This window comes from Pongo abelii, chromosome 16 (genome assembly GCF_028885655.2).
Source record: "Pongo abelii isolate AG06213 chromosome 16, NHGRI_mPonAbe1-v2.0_pri, whole genome shotgun sequence".
NCBI lineage: Eukaryota > Metazoa > Chordata > Mammalia > Primates > Hominidae > Pongo > Pongo abelii.
In genome coordinates this window covers 22,130,835-22,139,042 of record NC_072001.2, presented here as the reverse complement: position 1 = coordinate 22,139,042, position 8,208 = coordinate 22,130,835, and the positions used below count along the sequence as shown (strand labels likewise).

Below are 8,208 nucleotides of genomic sequence, written 5' to 3'. Positions count from 1 at the left end.
GAGACTCCGTCTCAAAAAAAAAAACTTTGGGGTATATTAATAAACATTGTGTTTTTTAAAAAAAATTTAAATCTTTAATTTCCGTTTTCACGATTTTTCTTCTTACTTCCGAAAGGAAAGGAGTGCGTAGCTCTCTTGCCTGTACATCCTCCACGGCCCCTGGGTCGGGGCGGGGTCCCCGGGCCACCCGGGGGTCCACATGCAGCCCCTGGGAGGCCGGTGCGGGATGAGGTCCGGGGGCCGCCTCATTGCTGAGGTCCGGCCGGTTGGGGCCCCGGCGGCCGCTAGGCGCTCTGGCTGGGCAGCTCCTGGGAGATGAAGCGGCGCAGGCGCTCCGGGTACTGGCTGTAGAGCTGGATGTCTTTGTGCCTGGCGCTCTCCACCCACAGCGGCTCCACCGCCTTGGGGCAGCGCTGGTAGAGCGCCAGCCCGTGCGAGAAGTCGATCACCTCGTCTTTCGTGCCGTGGATGATGAGCACGGGCGACGTGATCTCGGACACCTTCTGGATTCTGCGGGAGGGGCGTGGGGCGGGTGAGACCTCGCCCGGCCCGGGCACCGCCCCCATCCCCGACCCCATCCCCGTCACCGCCCCTGTCCCCGCCCCAGCCTGCTCACTTGGGGAAGGCGTCGAAGCAGTAGGTCTTCTTGGTGTCAGGAAGGCGACGCTCAGGTCCAAGGTGAGCGGCGAGTGCAGCACCACCGCGGCGGACTCGTAGCGCGAGGCCAGGTCCACCGTGGGCGCTGTGCCGATGCTCTGCCGGTACAGGATGATGCTGTCCGGGCTGATGCGGTACCTGGCGGCACCGGAGCAGGGTCAGCCGCGGCCTCCGACTCGCGCGCACCCCTCCCGCCAGCGGGCGTCCCCGGGCCCAGCTCCGGATGCGACTCTCCAGTCTCCCTGCTCAGCCAAGTCAGTGGGTCAGTCCCAGGCTCCACACCAGTCCAAAGGGCCACCCCCAGTCCCCCAACACCGCAGCGGTGCACGGAGCCGGCGGCCTGGTCCTGTTCCCTGGCGCTATGGTTCACTGGCGTTTCCTAGCCAGGATCTGCTGGATCCTGGCTAGGGAGCCCCCTCGGGCTAGGGTAGGGGAAGCCCTGGCGCCTCTCCTTCTCCTGGTCACTCCTGGGCGCACACTGGGAACTGTGTGCCCCCCCACATCCTGAATGCTTCACGCCTTCCTGCCCAGGTTAGAAAGCCGTTCCTGGTGCACTGGCCGGGGCAGGGTACACTCTTCCTCCCTGCAGCCCTTGCCCACCCCCTTGGCCATGAGGAATTCAGGCAGCTGTGTCCCCAGATGTCTCCACCCAATTTTGGACTCTCGGAGTCCCATGCCCAATGAGGTGCCAGCCCAACCCAGGTCAGCATCGAGGGTGGCGGCTGCGGGGGCAGCACCTCCTCCCACCAGCGCCTTCTCTTGGGAGTGGACAAGTCCTCGGCCACCTCAGCACCACCAGCTCCCACCCAGGGCCACCCCCACCCCCAGGTCACTGGTGTGCGGCCCCTGGCCCAGCTGATCCAGCACCAGTCCCAAGGCCTCTTCGTGCCCAGTCCCAACCATGCGGGACCCACTTGCCACCCAGTCGATGCCGCGACCCCAGAACTCTCCCACACGCTCCAGGCTCTGATCCTAGGCAGATGCCCTCCTGCGAGGCAGGAGCATGGGCAGGTGTGCGTCCCGTCTGCCTGGCATTCGGACTCCACCAGCAGGGCTGTCCCCCTCCTTGGCCTGGAATCCCAGCCTCCTGGCAGCACTCCACAGCTCACTGCTCACCCATGGCCCAAAGGATGCTGCCTGGCTTGTGCCTGTGGCCCCAGCTCTGCCTCAGCCTCCCTGGCCTGCTCCCTGGCAGCCAAGGCCAGTAGTGTGCTGAGCCAGCCCAGCCCTGTCACCTGCTCCAGGCAGGAGCCCCAGCTGCCACCTGGATGTCACCACTCAGACAATCAAACAAGACACATCCTCAGTGGAGGCCCTGAGCGCGATCTGGCCTCCCCCTCACGGCTCTGGGCCGAGGTTCCTGCAGGACAAAGCGGCAGCAGGACAGATGGCGGAGCAGACAGAGCTCAGAGCTGGCCATGGTGGATGTGACTCTGCCAGTGCCCCGGGAAGTAGAGACAGGAGGGGGCCGAGGAAGCTGCATGAAGTGGTGCTTGGTTTCGGCGCCCCACACTGCCGGGAGCCCCCCAGAGCCAGGGTGGTGCCAGGGGACCCAGCTCCCAGGCCCACAGCAGGGACTGCCTGGGATATCGCCAAGGCAATGAGGACCCTACCTCCCCAGGGTCTCTGACTTCTCAGAGCTGCGCCTGGCCCCTGCAGGAGCGGGTCAGACCACTGAGCTGGGCTGGGCAGGGCCAGGACGACACAGCCCCAGGGGGTGGCGAGCAAGAAAGGCCTCCAGAGGCCCACGCGGGTCTTCTGGTCCAGAGCAGCACTGGCCCGGGCGGTGCTCAAACACGAGAGAAGGGCCCAAGCAAGCGCAGGGCTGGGGACCTGGATGATTAGGAGGGCTGGATCTGGAATCGAGGCTGGCCCAGACCTCGGGTGTGTGCTGGGGGTCTGCACCTGAACCTGCAGGCCCTGCCCCGGGATGGCCGATCTCCACAGCCACAGGGCCTCATGGGCCAGGCCTCGGGACCTCGATGCAGCAGCCTCGCCTCACCTGGCCCCAAGTGCTGCCTCGGCCCGTGGGCTCCCAGCCACACGTGCACAGACCCCCCGACACCACCCACCCCCTCCCGCCGCGTGGTGTCCACGCCCCTGTGACAAGCTCAGCCCCTTCTTGTTCTCAGGCCAGGGCATCCCAGGGAGCCTGGCTCCACAGGCCAGGGTGTGGGGGGACCTCTTGGCCACACCTCAGCCGTGTGGAGGCTGCACCCGCACGCCTGAGCTCACCTGTCCGGCTCTCTGGCCGCATGCGTCCACTGTGGCTCCCCTCCTGCAGGGCCGCCCACCTTCCTCCCAGGGAAGCCCGGCCCTCCCCTCGGCCGCCGACCTGGTCCCCTCTCGGGTGTGCCCAGGCTGAGCTCCCCCCAGGGCCGCCCTCACCTGGTGCGCAGGGCCTGCCAGGCGGCGTCCATGTCGGCGTAGAGGTTGGTCTCGGAGGGCCTGCCGGAACTGGCACCGTAGCCGGAGTAGTCGTAGGAGAAGATGTTGCAGTGGAGGCGGGAACCCAGGCCGATGTAGAAGCTGCCCATCTGGCCCAGGTCCACGGCGTTGCCTTTCTTGTTCGTGCACCTCTGGTCAGACACAGTTCAGCTGATCTAGGCTGGGCTTGGCTGGCATTGGCTTGAAGCTGCAGCTGGTGTCCAGATCTGTTCCATGTATTTGTTATCCTCCTCAGCCCTCCCGGGTACTTGAAGCATTTTATTGTTATGGCGAAAGTCAGGAGTGCAACCTGCCTGTGCAAAAACATGCCAGGCTTCTGTTGCCTTAAATCCTCTAAGATACCCCTTTGGCTTAAGCAAAGTCACACAGCAAGGATCAAAGTCAAGGAGTGGGGAATTATATCTGTCCCTTAGAGATGGAGATAGGGGAGAGTGTGAACAAATGCAGTGTCCTGAAAGATTGTAACATAATGAATTCAGTATTGTTTTTGTTTGTTTGAATGAAGCTTTGCATGGACACAGTACAGTAGAAAAGTACTATTTGAACTCTTTCTCCACATTCATAAAATTGCTACATAGTTTCTACCATGATTATATTTTTATGATCCATTTTTGTGTACAGATCTGAAAACTTTATACTAGAATTTATTAGCTGAGGAAAGGAACATCCACTGACATCATCATATACAAATATTTCTCAACATTTTAATGCTTGTGGTATTGTTAATGTTTCTGGGGAAAAATACTTAAAATCATAGAAGTGATTTCTAAGTCAGTTATTGATTTATTCTAATGAATTATAAAAATCAGACTAAATTACTAATAGAGAAATTCCATTTGAAATACTAGTCTGAGCTACAAATGAGATGGATTTTTGTGCTCATCATTTGTACTGTAGTTATGTTTGTTGAGATTGGGTTATTAAAACATAATTATAACTATCAGCAGAAAAGCCTGTTGTGCTATAATTAAATCATCTAAACAATCATTTTTGTGGTCTTAATATCCTGGATTTCTCAATTCATTGTAGTAGATAAGATTTCTCTTTAAATACTACTTATTATCAGCAGCTTGCTTTTCTGTGAATGCTAGAAAATTTAGAATTCTGCATTAACATTTAATAAAATATATGCTATCCTAATATTGATGCATTATATTTATCTATACAACATGCAACAAGAGAGAAATATTGGATGAATTAGAATATTTGCAGCCCATGGCAATTATCTGTAGCAACATTTTTTTTTGTCTTCAGAAAAATATAGATTTTTTGGAAATGGATTTGTTCTAGTTTCAATCTAGGAAGAACTACTTATGGAAGTTTTGTGTACAGGATACTGATGTTTTCAAATATAATGCATTATTATTTTAGTTTAGTTTCTTTTACCACATACTTAGAAATTGTTCAAGTGAACAGGCTATTAAAACTAATGGTATAGATGAATGGTATAGAAAGGCATTGTAAACATCCCACTTTTCCCAAGCCATGAATTTTAACACTGGATTAAGGAGATGAAAATGGAGCCACTGGGAATGTGGATTCTTTGCTAATAATTATTTTTCTTCCTTTAAAAAGATTCTTCAAAAGGCAAGAATATGGAAGTATTTCAGGAGATATTCTTGAGGTATCTAAAATACATACTCTTCCTATCAAAATCAATAAACAGATTGATGTAAGATAAAGTCAGGGCAACTGATTTTGCATGTGAGTGTACACACAGACATATATCCATGTATTCTCCATCTGTTCTCAGTTACTGAATTATTAGACTCGACTGAGTGATCACTTGACTGTGTTTAACCTGAGAAACAGACTCTTAACAAGAAGAACAATATTTTGAAAACTAGATTGTTCCTACTACTTCTCAGCATGCATCAGCCACTCTTTTTCCCCATCCCATCTCCTGCCAAACTGGTCTCTAAATATCTGTTCCACTTGGAGACACTATTGGATGTTGTTGTAAATGACTTAAATGAATATTCACTCTACCTGCTTTCATATTAATTCAATTTTCATAGGATGGTCTCTATGGGATCAAGCAAAAGGACTTAGTGGAATATCTCTATATGACTCCAGAAAGTAAAGAATGTGGTGAGTTTAACAGAGTGCCCCTTCCTTTACTAAATGTGAATGATGTTTCAGCATGAAGCCAGAGTGAAAAGTCCTAACATATGTTTGTCTGGACAGCCAACAATTGGTCACATTGCACATTTCATGTTACAAAGGAGCTTCATGGTAGTATAAATGAGGGTCAGGAAAAGACACTTAACTGTGGTCAGGGCTTTAAAATGGAGCCAGAGCAAGAATTCTGGAAGTTGACAATATCAGGAAGGAAACCTCTGTAAGCAGGCACGCAGGGGACTCCAGAAATCTCTTCTTTGCCCCTACAACTCTGGACTTTCAGAAATACACACCCCGTTCTCCTGTATTAATGCACAATTCATGTTCACAACATCAAAAATCAATTTTAAAATAATAAACCTAAGGTAGATGGAAAGACATTATAGCCTCAGCATGCCTGAGATGTGAGGAGCAAATCAGAAAGATGTAAGTGTGAAGAGAAAGGGACATCGTGCTAATCAATCATTTAAAATTTTTACTCCAGAGAAATGGCAATATTTCACAGATTGTTTCTCATCACCAATCTCACAAGTATAAGTATTTTTTGAAAATTTTCCTCTCAATTCTTTTCACTGACAGTGAAGTCCAGAATAGGTTGATTTAGATCTAGCTCTTTTCAGCCTCAATACTCCATAATCACCTTGGCTTTTTTGATTATGACTGGACGGCATGTACTATTATTTTAATATTAAACATTTAGTAAATAATTTTAAATGTTATCCTTAAATAACTATGGGCTTTATTCATTTACTGTACATATTTCTAAAACATTCATAAGAACTTAAGGATTTTAATTCAAATGGTCCCTAAAGTAGAAAATGCACTCACAGATTATGCATATGTTTTTAAGAAAAAGAAACGTGCCATTTGTTATTAAATTGAGTAGACTTTGTATCCTTTAGAATTTGGGCAGAGTTTTCTTGCTATATTGTAGAGAACCTATCAACCATATTTTAATTTTCTTCTTTTTCAGGTTTTCAAAATTAACATTGGCATTGGTCCACTAATTCATTGTTTTCTATTTTTGGATGAGTGTGCATAGATCACCTCCATCTTAATTTTCAACATAAACTTTTAGCAGAATCTTTCATGTTTCATTGCCATGTAAGCAGATGTGATTTTTATTCTTTTTCATTTTCGTTGAACAGTTACTTCATTTGAAATTTTTGACTTGATTTAATTTAACTTTATTTTTTGGTGGTAGATACATCTGTTGCCACCTGTGTCTGGTTGGCATTTTAATGTGTTGCCTCGAAGCTGTAACCACAATAGTGGCACATTTTCCTGCTGTTCTTTATTCTTTGTTTCATGTGTATCTATTTTCAATAAATTGCATTGGTATGTTGTCATAGATTTTCTTTTTGTCTGTCAGATTTTCTGTTGTAATTATTTTAATTTATGCCTTTGGAAATATTTCATGGTTGTTACTTAAAACAGCAGAGCTCTTTGAGAAAGTTTTCATGGTTTCCCAAATGTACATTCATATAGATTATTTAGTAGTTATTACATAATGATCTTTGGAGCAATAAATGCTGTTATATAAGAACAATTCCCAAATGTAATTTGAAAGTTATAAGCTAGCCTTTGATGGCCTAGAATTAATGTACCTTTATAATTCTAATCCGCATGTGAATTTAAGAAGACCATGGATTGAGGATTGGGTGCATAATTCTCAGGGCCCAGTACAAAGTGAAAATGTAGAGCCCTTTGATAAAAAATTACAAAGAATTTCCAGATGACCATAATAGGTCATGCACGAGGCCTTTCTAAATGCGTAGAGTGACCATGAAGCCGTGGGCATTGTTTTGTTTTGTTTAATCTTACTGTTTGGTTGTAAAGCAGATCTTTAAATCAAGAGAAAAAAGAACACCAAAGAACATCTCTATCAAAATGTTTTAAACATTATAGAAGATTAGATCCATATAAATGAAAGGGATAAAGAAAAAGCACATATCCAACCTCAAATATAAAGCATGGAATTCTTATATGAACTCCATTATAGCACTTGAAATTTCAGCTCTATTTTCATTTTTGAACAACTCTAGATATATCTATATATTTTAGTCTAAAATTTAATTTTTATAAATTCTAAGTACTTCCCCAAATTCTACCTTAGATAAACAATTCAGAGATAACTCTGTTTCCTATTCTATTAGGTGGAACCTATGAAATTGTCAGTATTCAGCCTTTTCTGTCCTACAAAATAATGACAGTTTTGTGTTTCCACCTAACACATGGCAGCCCAATAAATATGTGAAGGTCAGGACCATAGAGCTATCACACTAAACAATACTAAATGCATACACATACCCTTTCCAAAACCCGGCAGATCTTCTTTTCCCCAAACGAATCATTCTTTGACTCTTCACCCATTATTCATGTGAGAAATTTTCCAGGCACTTCAGCATGTCAGCTGAGTGACTGTAACAATTAGATTTATTCATTCTCCTCTCACAATTTGACTTTCTTTATTGAAACGCATGATCTAAATGTTGACTAATAGTCTGCATAGTGAAACATGTTTACTAGTTCCCATGACCTAAAACAATGTAAACCATGATTCAGAAATTTCTTTTCTTAAAAACTTCTAAACAATATGTCTGCTGGGATAAACTGGTGCAATTTCTATGTGAAACCTAAAGAATTTCAATGACACATTTTCATCCTTGTTGCCATCAAATAATCACTTTAATAGTGCCCCATCTTCCATACTCCTTCATATGATTTTCTATATTATTATTTTCCATCATTCATTCTGTTAAAACTACAATAGTTTCTGCAGAGAAATGACAGATTTTCCCGCTTCAGAGGCATTTCTGCATTGAGCTCTCATAAACCTCTCTAACATGGTGGGCAATAGACTCAGTAACATTTGTGTATGAATTCGGTTGTGAACTACAAAAGGCTCATGTATAATGTCAAAAAGCAACTCGGTAAAAACAATTCTATTGAAGATAGTATGAACTAAATATATAATTTTAG

The 8,208-nt window shown here is 46.3% G+C and overlaps 1 pseudogene; it reads right to left on the bottom strand.

Moving 5' to 3' along the window:
• Positions 1-242: 242 nt before the first annotated feature.
• LOC129050010 (alpha/beta hydrolase domain-containing protein 17A-like) lies at positions 243-7,599 on the bottom strand (annotated as a pseudogene).
• Positions 7,600-8,208: the final 609 nt, after the last annotated feature.